The sequence below is a fragment of the Nelumbo lutea genome, chromosome 4, assembly GCF_056320005.1.
Source record: "Nelumbo lutea isolate HS-2025 chromosome 4, American lotus-T2T, whole genome shotgun sequence".
Taxonomy (NCBI): Eukaryota; Viridiplantae; Streptophyta; class Magnoliopsida; order Proteales; family Nelumbonaceae; genus Nelumbo; species Nelumbo lutea.
The window spans coordinates 51,708,467-51,728,273 of record NC_142687.1 but is presented as its reverse complement, the minus strand read 5'-3'; the positions used below and the strand labels follow the sequence as shown (position 1 = coordinate 51,728,273).

Below are 19,807 nucleotides of genomic sequence, written 5' to 3'. Positions count from 1 at the left end.
GTGCATTGTGGGCACCGCGATATTATTACATCTATCCAGGGCTACGGCAGATCTACAAAGGAATAACTCCGCTCACGTGGAAGCTTGTGCACGGTTACCAAGGGAGGAAAGTTGCATACACCGTGTTTTCAAGTCTGAAAGAATTAATGGAGGGGAGCAAGATAGTGAGTGCATAAAGATTAAAGCGAACAAGAAGAAAACCGGTGCGATCATACCAGCACTAATGCACCGGATCCCATCAGAACTCCGAAGTTAAGCGTGCTTGGGCGAGAGTAGTACTAGGATGGGTGACCTCCTGGGAAGTCCTCGTGTTGCACCCCAATTTTATAAATATTTTATTTTTGATATACTATTTGCAAATTCCATATGTCGTTTCGGCGAGACAACTGGAAACAACGTGCCGGATACTCTGACCATTTGCGGCACGATCGTCATTACTGAATGGGAACGGTGCAAAACTGGGCTTTTGGCATTCGTCGTGCATTGTGGGCCCCGCGATATTATTGCATCTATCCGGGGCAGCGACAGATCTAGAAAGGAATTACTCCGCTCACGTGGGAGCTTGTGCACGGTTATCAAGGGAGGAAAGTTGCATACACCGTTTTTTCAAGTCTGAAAGAATTAATGGAGGGGAGCAAGATAGTGAGGGCATAAAGATTAAAGCGAACAAGAAGCAAACGGGTGCGATCATACCAGCACTAATGCACCGGATCCCATCAGAACTCCGAAGTTAAGCGTGCTTGGGCGAGAGTAGTACTAGGATGGGTGACCTCCTGCGAAGTCCTCGTGTTGCACCCCAATTTTATTAATATTTTATTTTTGATATACTATTTGCAAATTCCATATGTCGTTTCAGCGAGACAACTGGAAACAACGTGCCGGATACTCGGACCATTTGCGGAATGACCGTCATTACTGAATGGGAACGGTGCAAAACAGGGCTTTTGGCATTCGTCGTGCATTGTGGCCCCCGCGATATTACTACATTTATCCGGGGATGCGGCAGATCTAGAAAGGAATAACTCCGCTCACCTGGGAGCTTGTGCACGGTTACCAAAGGAGGAAAGTCGCATACACCGTTTTTTTCAAGTCTAAAAGAATTAATGGAGGGGAGCAAGATAGTGAGTGCATAAAGATTAAAGCGAAGAAGAAGAAAACGGGTGCGATCATACCAGCACTAATGCACCGGATCCCATCAGAACTCCGAAGTTAAGCGTGCTTGGGCGAGAGTAGTACTAGGATGGGTGACCTCCTGGGAAGTCCTCGTGTTGCACCCCAATTTTATTAATATTTTATTTTTGATATACTATTTGCAAATTCCATATGTCGTTTCGGCGAGACAACTGGAAACATCGTGCCGGATACTCGGACCATTTGCGGCACGACCGTCATTACTGAATGGGAACGGTGCAAAACCGGTCTTTTGGCATTCGTCGTGCATTGTGGGCCCCACGATATTACTACATTTATCCAAGGAAGTCCTCGTGTTGCACCCCAATTTTATTAATATTTTATTTTTGAGCTACTATTTTCAAATTCCATATGTCGTTTCGGCGAGACAACTGGAAACAACGCGCCGGATACTCGGAGCATTTACGGTTCGATCTTTATTACTGAATGGGAACGGTGCAAAACCGGGATTTGGGCGTTCGTCGTGGATTGTGGGCCCGGCGATATTATTTTATCTATCTGGGGCTGCGGCAGATCTGGAAATGAATAACTCCGCTCACGTGGGAGCTTGTGGACGGGTACCAAGGGAGGAAAGTTGCATACACCGTTTTTTCAAGTCTGAAAGAATTAATGGAGGGGAGCAAGATAGTGAGTGCATAAAGATTTAAGCGAGCAAGAAGAAAATGGGTGCGATCATACAAGCACTAATGCATCGGATCCCATTTGAACTCCGAAGTTAAGCGTTCTTGGCGAGAGTAGTACTAAGATTGGTGACCTCCTAGGAAGTCCTCGTGTTGCACCCCAATTTTATTAATATTTTATTTTTTATATACTATTTGCAAATTCCATATGTCGTTTCGGCGAGACAACTGGAAACAACGCGCCGGATACTCGGAGCATTTGCGGTTCGATCGTCATTATTGAATGGGAACGGTGCAAAACCGGGCTTTGGGTGTTCGTCGTTCATTGTGGGCCCCGCGATAGTATTGCATCTATCCGGGGCTGCGGCAGATCTGGAAATGAATAACTCCGCTCACGTGGGAGCTTGTGCACGGGTGCCAAGGGAGGAAAGTTGCATACACCGTTTTTTCAAGTCCGAAAGAATTAATGGAGGGGAGCAAGATAGTGAGTGCATAAAGATTTAAGCGAGCAAGAAGCAAACGGGTGCGATCATACCAGCACTAATACACCGGATCCCATCAGAACTCCGAAGTTAAGCGTTCTTGGGCGAGAGTAGTACTAGGATTGGTGAACTCCTAGGAAGTCCTCGTGTTGCACCCCAATTTTTTTAATATTTTATTTTTGATATACTATTTTCAAATTCCATATGTCGTTTCGGCGAGACAACTGGAAACAACGTGCCGGATACTCGGAGCATTTACGGTTCGATCGTCATTACTGAATGGGAACGGTGCAAAACTGGGATTTGGGCATTCGTCGTGGATTGTGGGCCCCGCGATATTATTGCATCTATCCGGAGCTGCGGTAGATCTGGAAATGAATAACTCCGCTCACGTGGGAGCTTGTGCACGGGTACCAAGGGAGGAAAGTTGCATACACCGTTTTTTCAAGTCTGAAAGAATTAATGGAGGGGAGCAAAATAGTGAGTGCATAAAGATTTAAGCGTGCAAGAAGAAAATGGGTGCGATCATACAAGCACTAATGCATCGGATCCCATTTGAACTCCGAAGTTAAGCGTTTTTGGCGAGAGTAGTACTAAGATTGGTGACCTACTAGGAAGTCCTCGTGTTGCACCCCAATTTTATTAATATTTTATTTTTGATATACTATTTGCAAATTCCATATGTCGTTTCGGCGAGACAACTGGAAACAACGCGCCGGATACTCGGACCATTTGCGGTTCGTTCGTCATTATTGAATGGGAACGGTGCAAAACCGGGCTTTGGGTGTTCGTCGTGCATTGTGGGCCCCGCGATAGTATTGCATCTATCCGGGGCTGCGGCAGATCTGGAAATGAATAACTCCGCTCACGTGGGAGCTTGTGCACGGGTACCAAGGGAGGAAAGTTGCATACACCGTTTTTTCAAGTCTGAAAGAATTAATGGAGGGGAGCAAGATAGTGAGTGCATAAAGATTTAAGCGAGCAAGAAGCAATCGGGTGCGATCATACCAGCACTAATACACCGGATCCCATCAGAACTCCGAAGTTAAGCGTGCTTGGGCGAGAGTAGTACTAGGATTAGTGACCTCCTAGGAAGTCCTCGTGTTGCACCCCAATTTTATTAATATTTTATTTTTGATATACTATTTTCAAATTCCATATGTCGTTTCGGCGAGACAACTGGAAACAACTGCTGGATACTCGGAGCATTTACGGTTCGATCGTCATTACTGAATGGGAACGGTGCAAAACCGGGATTTGGGCGTTCGTCGTGGATTGTGGGCCCCGCGATATTATTGCATCTATCCAGGGCTGCGGCAGATTTGGAAATGAATAACTCCGCTCACGTGGGAGTTTGTGCACGGGTACCAAGGGAGGAAAGTTGCATACACCGTTTTTTCAAGTCTGAAAGAATTAATGGAGGGGAGCAAGATAGTGAGTGCATAAAGATTTAAGCGAGCAAGAAGAAAATGGGTGCGATCATACCAGCACTAATGCATCGGATCCCATTTGAACTCCGAAGTTAAGCGTTCTTGGCGAGAGTAGTACTAGGATTGGTGACCTCATAGGAAGTCCTCGTGTTGCACCCCAATTTTATTAATATTTTATTTTTGATATACTATTTGCAAATTCCATATGTCGTTTCGGCGAGACAACTGGAAACAACGCGCCGGATACTCGGAGCATTTGCGGTTCGATCGTCATTATTGAATGGGAACGGTGCAAAACCGGGCTTTTGGTGTTCGTCGTGCATTGTGGGCCCTGCGATAGTATTGCATCTATCCGGGGCTGTGGCAGATCTGGAAATGAATAACTCCGCTCACGTGGGAGCTTGTGCACGGGTACCAAGGGAGGAAAGTTGCATACACCATTTTTTCAAGTCTGAAAGAATTAATGGAGGGGAGCAAGATAGTGAGTGCATAAAGATTTAAGCGAGCAAGAAGCAATCGGGTAAGATCATACCAGCACTAATACACCGGATCCCATCAGAACTCCGAAGTTAAGCGTGCTTGGGCGAGAGTAGTACTAGGATTGGTGAACTCCTAGGAAGTCCTCGTGTTGCACCCCAATTTTATTAATATTTTATTTTTGATATACTATTTTCAAATTCCATATGTCGTTTCGGCGAGACAACTGGAAACAACGTGCCGGATACTCGGAGCATTTACGGTTCGATCGTCGTTACTGAATGGGAACGGTGCAAAACCGGGATTTCGGCGTTCGTCGTGGATTGTGGGCCCCGCGATATTATTGCATCTATCCGGGGATGCGGCAGATATGGAAATGAATAACTCCGCTCACGTGGGAGCTTGTGCACGGGCACCAAGGGAGGAAAGTTGCATACACCGTTTTTTCAAGTCTGAAAGAATTAATGGTGGGGAGAAAAATAGTGAGTGCGTAAAGATTTAAGCGAGCAAGAAGAAAATGGGTGCGATCATACAAGCACTAATGCATCGGATCCCATTTGAACTCCGAAGTTAAGCGTTCTTGGCGAGAGTAGTACTAAGATTGGTGACCTGATAGGAAGTCCTCGTGTTGCACCCCAATTTTATTAATATTTTATTTTTGATATACTATTTTCAAATTCCATATGTCGTTTCGGCGAGACAACTGGAAACAACGTGCCGGATACTCAGAGCATTTACGGTTCGATCGTCGTTACTGAATGGGAACGGTGCAAAACCGGGATTTGGGCGTTCGTCGTGGATTGTGGGCCCTGCGATATTATTGCATCTATCCGGGGCTGCGGCAGATCTGGAAATGAATAACTCCGCTCACGTGGGAGCTTGTGCACGGTTACCAAGGGAGGAAAGTTGCATACACCATTTTTTCAAGTCCGAAAGAATTAATGGAGGGGAGCAAGATAGTGAGTGCATAAAGATTTAAGCGAGCAAGAAGCAAACGGGTGCGATCATACCAGCACTAATACACCTGATCCCATCAGAACTCCGAAGTTAAGCGTGCTTGGGCGAGAGTAGTATTAGGATTGGTGAACTCCAAGGAAGTCCTCGTGTTGCACCCCAATTTTATTAATATTTTATTTTTGAGCTACTATTTTCAAATTCCATATGTCGTTTCGGCGAGACAACTGGAAACAACGCGCCGGATACTCGGAGCATTTACGGTTCGATCTTTATTACTGAATGGGAACGGTGCAAAACCGGGATTTGGGCGTTCGTCGTGGATTGTGGGCCCGGCGATATTATTTTATCTATCTGGGGCTGCGGCAGATCTGGAAATGAATAACTCCGCTCACGTGGGAGCTTGTGGACGGGTACCAAGGGAGGAAAGTTGCATACACCGTTTTTTCAAGTCTGAAAGAATTAATGGAGGGGATCAAAATAGTGAGTGCATAAAGATTTAAGCGAGCAAGAAGAAAATGGGTGCGATCATACAAGCACTAATGCATCGGATCCCATTTGAACTCCGAAATTAAGCGTTCTTGGCGAGAGTAGTACTAAGATTGGTGACCTCCTACGAAGTCCTCGTGTTGCACCCCAATTTTATTAATATTTTATTTTTTATATACTATTTGCAAATTCCATATGTCGTTTCGGCGAGACAACTGGAAACAACGCGCCGGATACTCGGAGCATTTGCGGTTCGATCGTCATTATTGAATGGGAACGGTGCAAAACCGGGCTTTGGGTGTTCGTCGTTCATTGTGGGCCCCGCGATAGTATTGCATCTATCCGGGGCTGCGGCAGATCTGGAAATGAATAACTCCGCTCACGTGGGAGCTTGTGCACGGGTGCCAAGGGAGGAAAGTTGCATACACCATTTTTTCAAATCCGAAAGAATTAATGGAGGGGAGCAAGATAGTGAGTGCATAAAGATTTAAGCGAGCAAGAAGCAAACGGGTGCGATCATACCAGCACTAATACACCGGATCCCATCAGAACTCCGAAGTTAAGCGTGCTTGGGCGAGAGTAGTACTAGGATTGGTGAACTCCTAGGAAGTCCTCGTGTTGCACCCCAATTTTTTTAATATTTTATTTTTGATATACTATTTTCAAATTCCATATGTCGTTTCGGCGAGACAACTGGAAACAACGCGCCGGATACTCGGAGCATTTACGGTTCGATCGTCATTACTGAATGGGAACGGTGCAAAACTGGGATTTGGGCATTCGTCGTGGATTGTGGGCCCCGCGATATTATTGCATCTATCCGGAGCTGCGGTAGATCTGGAAATGAATAACTCCGCTCACGTGGGAGCTTGTGCACGGGTACCAAGGGAGGAAAGTTGCATACACCGTTTTTTCAAGTCTGAAAGAATTAATGGAGGGGAGCAAAATAGTGAGTGCATAAAGATTTAAGCGTGCAAGAAGAAAATGGGTGCGATCATACAAGCACTAATGCATCGGATCCCATTTGAACTCCGAAGTTAAGCGTTTTTGGCGAGAGTAGTACTAAGATTGGTGACCTCCTAGGAAGTCCTCGTGTTGCACCCCAATTTTATTAATATTTTATTTTTGATATACTATTTGCAAATTCCATATGTCGTTTCGGCGAGACAACTGGAAACAACGCGCCGGATACTCGGACCATTTGCGGTTCGTTCGTCATTATTGAATGGGAACGGTGCAAAACCGGGCTTTGGGTGTTCGTCGAGCATTGTGGGCCCCGCGATAGTATTGCATCTATCCGGGGCTGAGGCAGATCTGGAAATGAATAACTCCGCTCACGTGCGAGCTTGTGCACGGGTACCAAGGGAGGAAAGTTGCATACACCGTTTTTTCAAGTCTGAAAGAATTAATGGAGGGGAGCAAGATAGTGAGTGCATAAAGATTTTAGCGAGCAAGAAGCAATCGGGTGCGATCATACCAGCACTAATACACCGGATCCCATCAGAACTCCGAAGTTAAGCGTGCTTGGGCGAGAGTAGTACTAGGATTGGTGAACTCCTAGGAAGTCCTCGTGTTGCACCCCAATTTTATTAATATTTTATTTTTGATATACTATTTTCAAATTCCATATGTCGTTTCGGCGAGACAACTGGAAACAACTGCTGGATACTCGGAGCATTTACGGTTCGATCGTCATTACTGAATGGGAACGGTGCAAAACCGGGATTTGGGCGTTCGTCGTGGATTGTGGGCCCCGCGATATTATTGCATCTATCCAGGGCTGCGGCAGATTTGGAAATGAATAACACCGCTCACGTGGGAGTTTGTGCACGGGTACCAAGGGAGGAAAGTTGCATACACCGTTTTTTCAAGTCTGAAAGAATTAATGGAGGGGAGAAAAATAGTGAGTGCATAAAGATTTAAGCGAGCAAGAAGAAAATGGGTGCGATCATACAAGCACTAATGCATCGGATCCCATTTGAACTCCGAAGATAAGCGTTCTTGGCGAGAGTAGTACTAAGATTGGTGACCTGATAGGAAGTCCTCGTGTTGCACCCCAATTTTATTAATATTTTATTTTTGATATACTATTTGCAAATTCCATATGTCGTTTCGGCGAGACAACTGGAAACAACGCGCCGGATACTCGGAGCATATGCGGTTCGATCGTCATTATTGAATGGGAACGGTGCAAAACCGGGCTTTTGGTGTTCGTCGTGCATTGTGGGCCCTGCTATAGTATTGCATCTATCCGGGGCTGTGGCAGATCTGGAAATGAATAACTCCGCTCACGTGGGAGCTTGTGCACGGGTACCAAGGGAGGAAAGTTGCATACACCATTTTTTCAAGTCTGAAAGAATTAATGGAGGGGAGCAAGATAGTGAGTGCATAAAGATTTAAGCGAGCAAGAAGCAATCGGGTACGATCATACCAGCACTAATACACCGGATCCCATCAGAACTCCGAAGTTAAGCGTGCTTGGGCGAGAGTAGTACTAGGATTGGTGACCTCCTAGGAAGTCCTCGTGTTGCACCCCAATTTTATTAATATTTTATTTTTGATATACTATTTTCAAATTCCATATGTCGTTTCGGCGAGACAACTGGAAACAACGTGCCGGATACTCGGAGCATTTACGGTTCGATCGTCGTTACTGAATGGGAACGGTGCAAAACCGGGATTTCGGCGTTCGTCGTGGATTGTGGGCCCCGCGATATTATTGCATCTATCCGGGGATGCGGCAGATATGGAAATGAATAACTCCGCTCACGTGGGAGCTTGTGCACGGGCACCAAGGGAGGAAAGTTGCATACACCGTTTTTTCAAGTCTGAAAGAATTAATGGTGGGGAGAAAAATAGTGAGTGCGTAAAGATTTAAGCGAGCAAGAAGAAAATGGGTGCGATCATACAAGCACTAATGCATCGGATCCCATTTGAACTCCGAAGATAAGCGTTCTTGGCGAGAGTAGTACTAAGATTGGTGACCTGATAGGAAGTCCTCGTGTTGCACCCCAATTTTATTAATATTTTATTTTTGATATACTATTTTCAAATTCCATATGTCGTTTCGGCGAGACAACTGGAAACAACGTGCCGGATACTCAGAGCATTTACGGTTCGATCGTCGTTACTGAATGGGAACGGTGCAAAACCGGGATTTGGGCGTTCGTCGTGGATTGTGGGCCCTGCGATATTATTGCATCTATCCGGGGCTGCGGCAGATCTGGAAATGAATAACTCCGCTCACGTGGGAGCTTGTGCACGGGTACCAAGGGAGGAAAGTTGCATACACCGTTTTTTCAAGTCTGAAAAAATTAATGGAGGGGAGCAAAATAGTGAGTGCATAAAGATTTAAGCGAGCAAGAAGAAAATGGGTGCGATCATACAAGCACTAATGCATCGGATCCCATTTGAACTCCGAAGTTAAGCGTTCTTGGCGAGAGTAGTACTAAGATTGGTGACCTGATAGGAAGTCCTCGTGTTGCACCCCAATTTTATTAATATTTTATTTTTGATATACTATTTGCAAATTCCATATGTCGTTTCGGCGAGACAACTAGAAACAACACGCCGGATACTCGGACCATTTGCGGCACGATTGTCATTACTGAATGGGAACGGTGCATAACCGGGCTTTTGGCATTCGTCGTGCATTGTGGGCCCCATGATATTATTGCATCTATCCGGGGCTGCGGCAGATCTGGAAAGGAATAACTCCGCTCACGTGGGAGCTTGTGCACGGTTACCAAGGGAGGAAAGTTGCATACACCATTTTTTCAAGTCAGAAAGAATTAATGGAGGGGAGCAAGATAGTGAGTGCATAAAGATTTAGGCGAGCAAGAAGCAAACGGGTGCGATCATACCAGCACTAATACACCGGATCCCATCAGAACTCCGAAGTTAAGCGTGCTTGGGCGAGAGTAGTACTAGGATTGGTGACCTCCTAGGAAGTCCTCGTGTTGCACCCCAATTTTATTAATATTTTATTTTTAATATACTATTTGCAAATTCCATATGTCGTTTCGGTGAGACAACTGGAAACAACGCGCCGGATACTCGGAGCATTTACGGTTCGATCGTCATTACTGAATGGGAACGGTGCAAAATCGGGATTTGGGCGTTCGTCGTGGATTGTGGGCCCTGCGATATTATTGCATCTATCCGGGGCTGCGGCAGATCTGGAAATGAATAACTCCGCTCACGTGGGAGCTTGTGCACGGGTACCAAGGGAGGAAAGTTGCATACACCATTTTTTCAAGTCTGAAAGAATTAATGGAGGTGAGCAAAATATTGAGTGCATAAAGATTTAAGCGAGCAAGAAGAAAATGGGTGTGATCATACAAGCACTAATGCATCGGATCCCATTTGAACTCCGAAGTTAAGCGTTCTTGGCGAGAGTAGTACTAAGATTGGTGACCTCCTAGGAAGTCCTCGTGTTGCACCCCAATTTTATTAATATTTTATTTTTGATATACTATTTGCCAATTCCATTGTCGTTTCGGCGAGACAACTGGAAACAACGCGCCGGATACTCGGAGCATTTGCGGTTCGATCGTCATTATTGAATGGGAACGGTGCAAAACCGGGCTTTGGGTGTTCGTCGTGCATTGTGGGCCCTGCTATAGTATTGCATCTATCCGGGGCTGTGGCAGATCTGGAAATGAATAACTCCGCTCACGTGGGAGCTTGTGCACGGTTACCAAGGGAGGAAAGTTGCATACACCATTTTTTCAAGTCTGAAAGAATTAATGGAGGGGAGCAAGATAGTGAGTGCATAAAGATTTAAGCGAGCAAGAAGCAATCGGGTGCGATCATACCAGCACTAATACACCGGATCCCATCAGAACTCCGAAGTTAAGCGTGCTTGGGCGAGAGTAGTACTAGGATTGGTGAACTCCTTGGAAGTCCTCGTGTTGCACCCCAATTTTATTAATATTTTATTTTTGATATACTATTTTCAAATTCCATATGTCGTTTCGGCGAGACAACTGGAAACAACGCGCCGGATACTCGGAGCATTTACGGTTCGATCTTTATTACTGAATGGGAACGGTGCAAAACCGGGATTTGGGCGTTCGTCGTGGATTGTGGGCCCGGCGATATTATTTTATCTATCCGGGGCTGCGGCAGATCTGGAAATGAATAACTCCGCTCACGTGGGAGCTTGTGGACGGGTACCAAGGGAGGAAAGTTGCATACACCGTTTTTTCAAGTCTGAAAGAATTAATGGAGGGGAGCAAAATAGTGAGTGCGTTAAGATTTAAGCGAGCAAGAAGAAAATGGGTGCGATCATACAAGCACTAATGCATCGGATCCCATTTGAACTCCGAAATTAAGCGTTCTTGGCGAGAGTAGTACTAAGATTGGTGACCTCCTAGGAAGTCCTCGTGTTGCACCCCAATTTTATTAATATTTTATTTTTTATATACTATTTGCAAATTCCATATGTCGTTTCGGCGAGACAACTGGAAACAACGCGCCGGATACTCGGAGCATTTGCGGTTCGATCGTCATTATTGAATGGGAACGGTGCAAAACCGGGCTTTGGGTGTTCGTCGTTCATTGTGGGCCCCGCGATAGTATTGCATCTATCCGGGGCTGCGGCAGATCTGGAAATGAATAACTCCGCTCACGTGGGAGCTTGTGCACGGGTGCCAAGGGAGGAAAGTTGCATACACCATTTTTTCAAGTCCGAAAGAATTAATGGAGGGGAGCAAGATAGTGAGTGCATAAAGATTTAAGCGAGCAAGAAGCAAACGGGTGCGATCATACCAGCACTAATACACCGGATCCCATCAGAACTCCGAAGTTAAGCGTGCTTGGGCGAGAGTAGTACTAGGATTGGTGAACTCCTAGGAAGTCCTCGTGTTGCACCCCAATTTTATTAATATTTTATTTTTGATATACTATTTTCAAATTCCTTATGTCGTTTCGGCGAGACAACTGGAAACAACGCGCCGGATACTCGGAGCATTTACGGTTCGATCGTCATTACTGAATGGGAACGGTGCAAAACTGGGATTTGGGCATTCGTCGTGGATTGTGGGCCCCGCGATATTATTGCATCTATTCGGGGCTGCGGTAGATCTGGAAATGAATAACTCCGCTCACGTGGGAGCTTGTGCACGGGTACCAAGGGAGGAAAGTTGCATACACCGTTTTTTCAAGTCTGAAAGAATTAATGGAGGGGAGCAAAATAGTGAGTGCATAAAGATTTAAGCGTGCAAGAAGAAAATGGGTGCGATCATACAAGCACTAATGCATCGGATCCCATTTGAACTCCGAAGTTAAGCGTTCTTGGCGAGAGTAGTACTAAGATTGGTGACCTCCTAGGAAGTCCTCGTGTTGCACCCCAATTTTATTAATATTTTATTTTTGATATACTATTTGCCAATTCCATTGTCGTTTCGGCGAGACAACTGGAAACAACGCGCCGGATACTCGGAGCATTTGCGGTTCGATCGTCATTATTGAATGGGAACGGTGCAAAACCGGGCTTTGGGTGTTCGTCGTGCATTGTGGGCCCTGCTATAGTATTGCATCTATCCGGGGCTGTGGCAGATCTGGAAATGAATAACTCCGCTCACGTGGGAGCTTGTGCACGGTTACCAAGGGAGGAAAGTTGCATACACCGTTTTTTCAAGTCTGAAAGAATTAATGGAGGGGAGCAAGATAGTGAGTGCATAAAGATTTAAGCGAGCAAGAAGCAATCGGGTGCGATCATACCAGCACTAATACACCGGATCCCATCAGAACTCCGAAGTTAAGCGTGCTTGGGCGAGAGTAGTACTAGGATTGGTGAACTCCTAGGAAGTCCTCGTGTTGCACCCCAATTTTATTAATATTTTATTTTTGATATACTATTTTCAAATTCCATATGTCGTTTCGGCGAGACAACTGGAAACAACGGCCGGATACTCGGAGCATTTACGGTTCGATCTTCATTACTGAATGGGAACGGTGCAAAACCGGGATTTGGGCGTTCGTCGTGGATTGTGGGCCCGGCGATATTATTTTATCTATCCGGGGCTGCGGCAGATTTGGAAATGAATAACTCCGCTCACGTGGGAGCTTGTGGACGGGTACCAAGGGAGGAAAGTTGCATACACCGTTTTTTCAAGTCTGAAAGAATTAATGGAGGGGAGCAAAATAGTGAGTGCATTAAGATTTAAGCGAGCAAGAAGAAAATGGGTGCGATCATACAAGCACTAATGCATCGGATCCCATTTGAACTCCGAAGTTAAGCGTTCTTGGCGAGAGTAGTACTAAGATTGGTGACCTCCTAGGAAGTCCTCGTGTTGCACCCCAATTTTATTAATATTTTATTTTTTATATACTATTTGCAAATTCCATATGTCGTTTCGGCGAGACAACTGGAAACAACGCGCCGGATACTCGGAGCATATGCGGTTCGATCGTCGTTATTGAATGGGAACGGTGCAAAACCGGGCTTTTGGTGTTCGTCGTGCATTGTGGGCCCTGCTATAGTATTGCATCTATCCGGGGCTGTGGCAGATCTGGAAATGAATAACTCCGCTCACGTGGGAGCTTGTGCACGGGTACCAAGGGAGGAAAGTTGCATACACCATTTTTTCAAGTTTGAAAGAATTAATGGAGGGGAGCAAGATAGTGAGTGCATAAAGATTTAAGCGAGCAATAAGCAATCGGGTAAGATCATACCAGCACTAATACACCGGATCCCATCAGAACTCCGAAGTTAAGCGTGCTTGGGCGAGAGTAGTACTAGGATTGGTGAACTCCTAGGAAGTCCTCGTGTTGCACCCCAATTTTATTAATATTTTATTTTTGATATACTATTTTCAAATTCCATATGTCGTTTCGGCGAGACAACTGGAAACAACGTGCCGGATACTCGGAGCATTTACGGTTCGATCGTCGTTACTGAATGGGAACGGTGCAAAACCGGGATTTGGGCATTCGTCGTGGATTGTGGGCCCCGCGATATTATTGCATCTATCCGGGGATGCGGCAGATATGGAAATGAATGACTCCGCTCACGTGGGAGCTTGTGCACGGGTACCAAGGGAGGAAAGTTGCATACACCGTTTTTTCAAGTCTGAAAGAATTAATGGAGGGGAGAAAAATAGTGAGTGCGTAAAGATTTAAGCGAGCAAGAAGAAAATGGGTGCGATCATACAAGCACTAATGCATCGGATCCCATTTGAACTCCGAAGATAAGCGTTCTTGGCGAGAGTAGTACTAAGATTGGTGACCTGATAGGAAGTCCTCGTGTTGCACCCCAATTTTATTAATATTTTATTTTTGATATACAATTTTCAAATTCCATATGTCGTTTCGGCGAGACAACTGGAAACAACGTGCCGGATACTCAGAGCATTTACGGTTCGATCGTCGTTACTGAATGGGAACGGTGCAAAACCGGGATTTGGGCATTCGTCGTGGATTGTGGGCCCTGTGATATTATTGCATCTATCCGGGGCTGCGGCAGATCTGGAAATGAATAACTCCGCTCACGTGGGAGCTTGTGCACGGGTACCAAGGGAGGAAAGTTGCATACACCGTTTTTTCAAGTCTGAAAGAATTAATGGAGGGGAGAAAAATAGTGAGTGCATAAAGATTTAAGCGAGCAAGAAGAAAATGGGTGCGATCATACAAGCACTAATGCATCGGATCCCATTTGAACTCCGAAGATAAGCGTTCTTGGCGAGAGTAGTACTAAGATTGGTGACCTGATAGGAAGTCCTCGTGTTGCACCCCAATTTTATTAATATTTTATTTTTGATATACTATTTGCAAATTCCATATGTCGTTTCGGCGAGACAACTAGAAACAACACGCCGGATACACGTACCATTTGCGGCACGATTGTCATTACTGAATGGGAACGGTGCATAACCAGGCTTTTGGCATTCGTCGTGCATTGTGGGCCCCATGATATTATTGCATCTATCCGGGGCTGCGGCAGATCTGGAAAGGAATAACTCCGCTCACGTGGGAGCTTGTGCACGGTTACCAAGGGAGGAAAGTTGCATACACCATTTTTTCAAGTCCGAAAGAATTAATGGAGGGGAGCAAGATAGTGAGTGCATAAAGATTTAAGCGAGCAAGAAGCAAACGGGTGCGATCATACCAGCACTAATACACCTGATCCCATCAGAACTCCGAAGTTAAGCGTGCTTGGGCGAGAGTAGTATTAGGATTGGAGAACTCCAAGGAAGTCCTCGTGTTGCACCCCAATTTTATTAATATTTTATTTTTGAGCTACTATTTTCAAATTCCATATGTCGTTTCGGCGAGACAACTGGAAACAACGCGCCGGATACTCGGAGCATTTACGGTTCGATCTTTATTACTGAATGGGAACGGTGCAAAACCGGGATTTGGGCGTTCGTCGTGGATTGTGGGCCCGGCGATATTATTTTATCTATCTGGGGCTGCGGCAGATCTGGAAATGAATAACTCCGCTCACGTGGGAGCTTGTGGACGGGTACCAAGGGAGGAAAGTTGCATACACCGTTTTTTCAAGTCTGAAAGAATTAATGGAGGGGATCAAAATAGTGAGTGCATAAAGATTTAAGCGAGCAAGAAGAAAATGGGTGCGATCATACAAGCACTAATGCATCGGATCCCATTTGAACTCCGAAATTAAGCGTTCTTGGCGAGAGTAGTACTAAGATTGGTGACCTCCTAGGAAGTCCTCGTGTTGCACCCCAATTTTATTAATATTTTATTTTTTATATACTATTTGCAAATTCCATATGTCGTTTCGGCGAGACAACTGGAAACAACGCGCCGGATACTCGGAGCATTTGCGGTTCGATCGTCATTATTGAATGGGAACGGTGCAAAACCGGGCTTTGGGTGTTCGTCGTTCATTGTGGGCCCCGCGATAGTATTGCATCTATCCGGGGCTGCGGCAGATCTGGAAATGAATAACTCCGCTCACGTGGGAGCTTGTGCACGGGTGCCAAGGGAGGAAAGTTGCATACACCATTTTTTCAAATCCGAAAGAATTAATGGAGGGGAGCAAGATAGTGAGTGCATAAAGATTTAAGCGAGCAAGAAGCAAACGGGTGCGATCATACCAGCACTAATACACCGGATCCCATCAGAACTCCGAAGTTAAGCGTGCTTGGGCGAGAGTAGTACTAGGATTGGTGAACTCCTAGGAAGTCCTCGTGTTGCACCCCAATTTTTTTAATATTTTATTTTTGATATACTATTTTCAAATTCCATATGTCGTTTCGGCGAGACAACTGGAAACAACGCGCCGGATACTCGGAGCATTTACGGTTCGATCGTCATTACTGAATGGGAACGGTGCAAAACTGGGATTTGGGCATTCGTCGTGGATTGTGGGCCCCGCGATATTATTGCATCTATCCGGAGCTGCGGTAGATCTGGAAATGAATAACTCCGCTCACGTGGGAGCTTGTGCACGGGTACCAAGGGAGGAAAGTTGCATACACCGTTTTTTCAAGTCTGAAAGAATTAATGGAGGGGAGCAAAATAGTGAGTGCATAAAGATTTAAGCGTGCAAGAAGAAAATGGGTGCGATCATACAAGCACTAATGCATCGGATCCCATTTGAACTCCGAAGTTAAGCGTTTTTGGCGAGAGTAGTACTAAGATTGGTGACCTCCTAGGAAGTCCTCGTGTTGCACCCCAATTTTATTAATATTTTATTTTTGATATACTATTTGCAAATTCCATATGTCGTTTCGGCGAGACAACTGGAAACAACGCGCCGGATACTCGGACCATTTGCGGTTCGTTCGTCATTATTGAATGGGAACGGTGCAAAACCGGGCTTTGGGTGTTCGTCGTGCATTGTGGGCCCCGCGATAGTATTGCATCTATCCGGGGCTGAGGCAGATCTGGAAATGAATAACTCCGCTCACGTGGGAGCTTGTGCACGGGTACCAAGGGAGGAAAGTTGCATACACCGTTTTTTCAAGTCTGAAAGAATTAATGGAGGGGAGCAAGATAGTGAGTGCATAAAGATTTTAGCGAGCAAGAAGCAATCGGGTGCGATCATACCAGCACTAATACACCGGATCCCATCAGAACTCCGAAGTTAAGCGTGCTTGGGCGAGAGTAGTACTAGGATTGGTGAACTCCTAGGAAGTCCTCGTGTTGCACCCCAATTTTATTAATATTTTATTTTTGATATACTATTTTCAAATTCCATATGTCGTTTCGGCGAGACAACTGGAAACAACTGCTGGATACTCGGAGCATTTACGGTTCGATCGTCATTACTGAATGGGAACGGTGCAAAACCGGGATTTGGGCGTTCGTCGTGGATTGTGGGCCCCGCGATATTATTGCATCTATCCAGGGCTGCGGCAGATTTGGAAATGAATAACACCGCTCACGTGGGAGTTTGTGCACGGGTACCAAGGGAGGAAAGTTGCATACACCGTTTTTTCAAGTCTGAAAGAATTAATGGAGGGGAGAAAAATAGTGAGTGCATAAAGATTTAAGCGAGCAAGAAGAAAATGGGTGCGATCATACAAGCACTAATGCATCGGATCCCATTTGAACTCCGAAGATAAGCGTTCTTGGCGAGAGTACTACTAAGATTGGTGACCTGATAGGAAGTCCTCGTGTTGCACCCCAATTTTATTAATATTTTATTTTTGATATACTATTTGCAAATTCCATATGTCGTTTCGGCGAGACAACTGGAAACAACGCGCCGGATACTCGGAGCATATGCGGTTCGATCGTCATTATTGAATGGGAACGGTGCAAAACCGGGCTTTTGGTGTTCGTCGTGCATTGTGGGCCCTGCTATAGTATTGCATCTATCCGGGGCTGTGGCAGATCTGGAAATGAATAACTCCGCTCACGTGGGAGCTTGTGCACGGGTACCAAGGGAGGAAAGTTGCATACACCATTTTTTCAAGTTTGAAAGAATTAATGGAGGGGAGCAAGATAGTGAGTGCATAAAGATTTAAGCGAGCAATAAGCAATCGGGTAAGATCATACCAGCACTAATACACCGGATCCCATCAGAACTCCGAAGTTAAGCGTGCTTGGGCGAGAGTAGTACTAGGATTGGTGAACTCCTAGGAAGTCCTCGTGTTGCACCCCAATTTTATTAATATTTTATTTTTGATATACTATTTTCAAATTCCATATGTCGTTTCGGCGAGACAACTGGAAACAACGTGCCGGATACTCGGAGCATTTACGGTTCGATCGTCGTTACTGAATGGGAACGGTGCAAAACCGGGATTTCGGCGTTCGTCGTGGATTGTGGGCCCCGCGATATTATTGCATCTATCCGGGGATGCGGCAGATATGGAAATGAATAACTCCGCTCACGTGGGAGCTTGTGCACGGGCACCAAGGGAGGAAAGTTGCATACACCGTTTTTTCAAGTCTGAAAGAATTAATGGTGGGGAGAAAAATAGTGAGTGCGTAAAGATTTAAGCGAGCAAGAAGAAAATGGGTGCGATCATACAAGCACTAATGCATCGGATCCCATTTGAACTCCGAAGATAAGCGTTCTTGGCGAGAGTAGTACTAAGATTGGTGACCTGATAGGAAGTCCTCGTGTTGCACCCCAATTTTATTAATATTTTATTTTTGATATACTATTTTCAAATTCCATATGTCGTTTCGGCGAGACAACTGGAAACAACGTGCCGGATACTCAGAGCATTTACGGTTCGATCGTCGTTACTGAATGGGAACGGTGCAAAACCGGGATTTGGGCGTTCGTCGTGGATTGTGGGCCCTGCGATATTATTGCATCTATCCGGGGCTGCGGCAGATCTGGAAATGAATAACTCCGCTCACGTGGGAGCTTGTGCACGGGTACCAAGGGAGGAAAGTTGCATACACCGTTTTTTCAAGTCTGAAAAAATTAATGGAGGGGAGAAAAATAGTGAGTGCATAAAGATTTAAGCGAGCAAGAAGAAAATGGGTGCGATCATACAAGCACTAATGCATCGGATCCCATTTGAACTCCGAAGATAAGCGTTCTTGGCGAGAGTAGTACTAAGATTGGTGACCTGATAGGAAGTCCTCGTGTTGCACCCCAATTTTATTAATATTTTATTTTTGATATACTATTTGCAAATTCCATATGTCGTTTCGGCGAGACAACTAGAAACAACACGCCGGATACTCGGACCATTTGCGGCACGATTGTCATTACTGAATGGGAACGGTGCATAACCGGGCTTTTGGCATTCGTCGTGCATTGTGGGCCCCATGATATTATTGCATCTATCCGGGGCTGCGGCAGATCTGGAAAGGAATAACTCCGCTCACGTGGGAGCTTGTGCACGGTTACCAAGGGAGGAAAGTTGCATACACCATTTTTTCAAGTCAGAAAGAATTAATGGAGGGGAGCAAGATAGTGAGTGCATAAAGATTTAGGCGAGCAAGAAGCAAACGGGTGCGATCATACCAGCACTAATACACCGGATCCCATCAGAACTCCGAAGTTAAGCGTGCTTGGGCTAGAGTAGTACTAGGATTGGTGACCTCCTAGGAAGTCCTCGTGTTGCACCCCAATTTTATTAATATTTTATTTTTAATATACTATTTGCAAATTCCATATGTCGTTTCGGTGAGACAACTGGAAACAACGCGCCGGATACTCGGAGCATTTACGGTTCGATCGTCATTACTGAATGGGAACGGTGCAAAATCGGGATTTGGGCGTTCGTCGTGGATTGTGGGCCCTGCGATATTATTGCATCTATCCGGGGCTGCGGCAGATCTGGAAATGAATAACTCCGCTCACGTGGGAGCTTGTGCACGGGTACCAAGGGAGGAAAGTTGCATACACCATTTTTTCAAGTCTGAAAGAATTAATGGAGGTGAGCAAAATAGTGAGTGCATAAAGATTTAAGCGAGCAAGAAGAAAATGGGTGTGATCATACAAGCACTAATGCATCGGATCCCATTTGAACTCCGAAGTTAAGCGTTCTTGGCGAGAGTAGTACTAAGATTGGTGACCTCCTAGGAAGTCCTCGTGTTGCACCCCAATTTTATTAATATTTTATTTTTGATATACTATTTGCCAATTCCATTGTCGTTTCGGCGAGACAACTGGAAACAACGCGCCGGATACTCGGAGCATTTGCGGTTCGATCGTCATTATTGAATGGGAACGGTGCAAAACCGGGCTTTGGGTGTTCGTCGTGCATTGTGGGCCCTG

General features: G+C 45.5%; 14 non-coding genes and 27 pseudogenes across 14 annotated transcripts; all 41 read left to right on the top strand.

Moving 5' to 3' along the window:
- The first annotated feature begins 201 nt into the window (after positions 1 to 201).
- Positions 202 to 320, top strand: LOC148857550 (5S ribosomal RNA). Its single transcript, XR_016096163.1, has one exon. It is a non-coding gene; the product is annotated as a 5S ribosomal RNA (ribosomal RNA).
- Positions 321 to 679: 359 nt separating this feature from the next.
- LOC148857549 (5S ribosomal RNA) lies at positions 680 to 798 on the top strand. The gene has a single exon (XR_016095760.1). It is a non-coding gene; the product is annotated as a 5S ribosomal RNA (ribosomal RNA).
- A 360-nt stretch (positions 799 to 1,158) lies between these two features.
- Positions 1,159 to 1,277, top strand: LOC148857548 (5S ribosomal RNA). The gene has a single exon (XR_016098373.1). It is a non-coding gene; the product is annotated as a 5S ribosomal RNA (ribosomal RNA).
- Positions 1,278 to 1,855: 578 nt separating this feature from the next.
- On the top strand, positions 1,856 to 1,973 carry LOC148857547 (5S ribosomal RNA; annotated as a pseudogene).
- Positions 1,974 to 2,332: 359 nt separating this feature from the next.
- LOC148857546 (5S ribosomal RNA) lies at positions 2,333 to 2,451 on the top strand (annotated as a pseudogene).
- A 359-nt stretch (positions 2,452 to 2,810) lies between these two features.
- LOC148857545 (5S ribosomal RNA) lies at positions 2,811 to 2,928 on the top strand (annotated as a pseudogene).
- Positions 2,929 to 3,287: 359 nt separating this feature from the next.
- LOC148857544 (5S ribosomal RNA) lies at positions 3,288 to 3,406 on the top strand. The gene has a single exon (XR_016098049.1). It is a non-coding gene; the product is annotated as a 5S ribosomal RNA (ribosomal RNA).
- A 358-nt stretch (positions 3,407 to 3,764) lies between these two features.
- LOC148857543 (5S ribosomal RNA) lies at positions 3,765 to 3,882 on the top strand (annotated as a pseudogene).
- Positions 3,883 to 4,241: 359 nt separating this feature from the next.
- Positions 4,242 to 4,360, top strand: LOC148857542 (5S ribosomal RNA; annotated as a pseudogene).
- Positions 4,361 to 4,719: 359 nt separating this feature from the next.
- Positions 4,720 to 4,837, top strand: LOC148857541 (5S ribosomal RNA; annotated as a pseudogene).
- Positions 4,838 to 5,196: 359 nt separating this feature from the next.
- LOC148857540 (5S ribosomal RNA) lies at positions 5,197 to 5,315 on the top strand (annotated as a pseudogene).
- A 359-nt stretch (positions 5,316 to 5,674) lies between these two features.
- Positions 5,675 to 5,792, top strand: LOC148857539 (5S ribosomal RNA; annotated as a pseudogene).
- A 359-nt stretch (positions 5,793 to 6,151) lies between these two features.
- Positions 6,152 to 6,270, top strand: LOC148857538 (5S ribosomal RNA). Its single transcript, XR_016098231.1, has one exon. It is a non-coding gene; the product is annotated as a 5S ribosomal RNA (ribosomal RNA).
- Positions 6,271 to 6,629: 359 nt separating this feature from the next.
- Positions 6,630 to 6,747, top strand: LOC148857537 (5S ribosomal RNA; annotated as a pseudogene).
- Positions 6,748 to 7,106: 359 nt separating this feature from the next.
- Positions 7,107 to 7,225, top strand: LOC148857536 (5S ribosomal RNA). The gene has a single exon (XR_016098230.1). It is a non-coding gene; the product is annotated as a 5S ribosomal RNA (ribosomal RNA).
- A 358-nt stretch (positions 7,226 to 7,583) lies between these two features.
- On the top strand, positions 7,584 to 7,701 carry LOC148857535 (5S ribosomal RNA; annotated as a pseudogene).
- Positions 7,702 to 8,060: 359 nt separating this feature from the next.
- On the top strand, positions 8,061 to 8,179 carry LOC148857534 (5S ribosomal RNA). The gene has a single exon (XR_016098097.1). It is a non-coding gene; the product is annotated as a 5S ribosomal RNA (ribosomal RNA).
- A 359-nt stretch (positions 8,180 to 8,538) lies between these two features.
- LOC148857533 (5S ribosomal RNA) lies at positions 8,539 to 8,656 on the top strand (annotated as a pseudogene).
- Positions 8,657 to 9,015: 359 nt separating this feature from the next.
- LOC148857532 (5S ribosomal RNA) lies at positions 9,016 to 9,133 on the top strand (annotated as a pseudogene).
- Positions 9,134 to 9,492: 359 nt separating this feature from the next.
- LOC148857531 (5S ribosomal RNA) lies at positions 9,493 to 9,611 on the top strand. The gene has a single exon (XR_016097155.1). It is a non-coding gene; the product is annotated as a 5S ribosomal RNA (ribosomal RNA).
- A 359-nt stretch (positions 9,612 to 9,970) lies between these two features.
- LOC148857530 (5S ribosomal RNA) lies at positions 9,971 to 10,088 on the top strand (annotated as a pseudogene).
- Positions 10,089 to 10,446: 358 nt separating this feature from the next.
- LOC148857529 (5S ribosomal RNA) lies at positions 10,447 to 10,565 on the top strand. Its single transcript, XR_016098239.1, has one exon. It is a non-coding gene; the product is annotated as a 5S ribosomal RNA (ribosomal RNA).
- A 359-nt stretch (positions 10,566 to 10,924) lies between these two features.
- Positions 10,925 to 11,042, top strand: LOC148857528 (5S ribosomal RNA; annotated as a pseudogene).
- Positions 11,043 to 11,401: 359 nt separating this feature from the next.
- LOC148857527 (5S ribosomal RNA) lies at positions 11,402 to 11,520 on the top strand. Its single transcript, XR_016098229.1, has one exon. It is a non-coding gene; the product is annotated as a 5S ribosomal RNA (ribosomal RNA).
- A 359-nt stretch (positions 11,521 to 11,879) lies between these two features.
- On the top strand, positions 11,880 to 11,997 carry LOC148857526 (5S ribosomal RNA; annotated as a pseudogene).
- Positions 11,998 to 12,355: 358 nt separating this feature from the next.
- Positions 12,356 to 12,474, top strand: LOC148857525 (5S ribosomal RNA). The gene has a single exon (XR_016098228.1). It is a non-coding gene; the product is annotated as a 5S ribosomal RNA (ribosomal RNA).
- Positions 12,475 to 12,832: 358 nt separating this feature from the next.
- On the top strand, positions 12,833 to 12,950 carry LOC148857524 (5S ribosomal RNA; annotated as a pseudogene).
- Positions 12,951 to 13,309: 359 nt separating this feature from the next.
- On the top strand, positions 13,310 to 13,428 carry LOC148857523 (5S ribosomal RNA; annotated as a pseudogene).
- A 359-nt stretch (positions 13,429 to 13,787) lies between these two features.
- On the top strand, positions 13,788 to 13,905 carry LOC148857522 (5S ribosomal RNA; annotated as a pseudogene).
- A 359-nt stretch (positions 13,906 to 14,264) lies between these two features.
- On the top strand, positions 14,265 to 14,382 carry LOC148857521 (5S ribosomal RNA; annotated as a pseudogene).
- A 359-nt stretch (positions 14,383 to 14,741) lies between these two features.
- On the top strand, positions 14,742 to 14,860 carry LOC148857520 (5S ribosomal RNA; annotated as a pseudogene).
- A 359-nt stretch (positions 14,861 to 15,219) lies between these two features.
- On the top strand, positions 15,220 to 15,337 carry LOC148857519 (5S ribosomal RNA; annotated as a pseudogene).
- A 359-nt stretch (positions 15,338 to 15,696) lies between these two features.
- Positions 15,697 to 15,815, top strand: LOC148857518 (5S ribosomal RNA). The gene has a single exon (XR_016098227.1). It is a non-coding gene; the product is annotated as a 5S ribosomal RNA (ribosomal RNA).
- A 359-nt stretch (positions 15,816 to 16,174) lies between these two features.
- On the top strand, positions 16,175 to 16,292 carry LOC148857517 (5S ribosomal RNA; annotated as a pseudogene).
- A 359-nt stretch (positions 16,293 to 16,651) lies between these two features.
- Positions 16,652 to 16,770, top strand: LOC148857516 (5S ribosomal RNA). The gene has a single exon (XR_016098225.1). It is a non-coding gene; the product is annotated as a 5S ribosomal RNA (ribosomal RNA).
- A 358-nt stretch (positions 16,771 to 17,128) lies between these two features.
- LOC148857515 (5S ribosomal RNA) lies at positions 17,129 to 17,246 on the top strand (annotated as a pseudogene).
- A 359-nt stretch (positions 17,247 to 17,605) lies between these two features.
- On the top strand, positions 17,606 to 17,724 carry LOC148857514 (5S ribosomal RNA; annotated as a pseudogene).
- A 359-nt stretch (positions 17,725 to 18,083) lies between these two features.
- Positions 18,084 to 18,201, top strand: LOC148857513 (5S ribosomal RNA; annotated as a pseudogene).
- Positions 18,202 to 18,560: 359 nt separating this feature from the next.
- On the top strand, positions 18,561 to 18,678 carry LOC148857512 (5S ribosomal RNA; annotated as a pseudogene).
- A 359-nt stretch (positions 18,679 to 19,037) lies between these two features.
- Positions 19,038 to 19,156, top strand: LOC148857511 (5S ribosomal RNA). Its single transcript, XR_016097947.1, has one exon. It is a non-coding gene; the product is annotated as a 5S ribosomal RNA (ribosomal RNA).
- A 359-nt stretch (positions 19,157 to 19,515) lies between these two features.
- Positions 19,516 to 19,633, top strand: LOC148857510 (5S ribosomal RNA; annotated as a pseudogene).
- Positions 19,634 to 19,807: the final 174 nt, after the last annotated feature.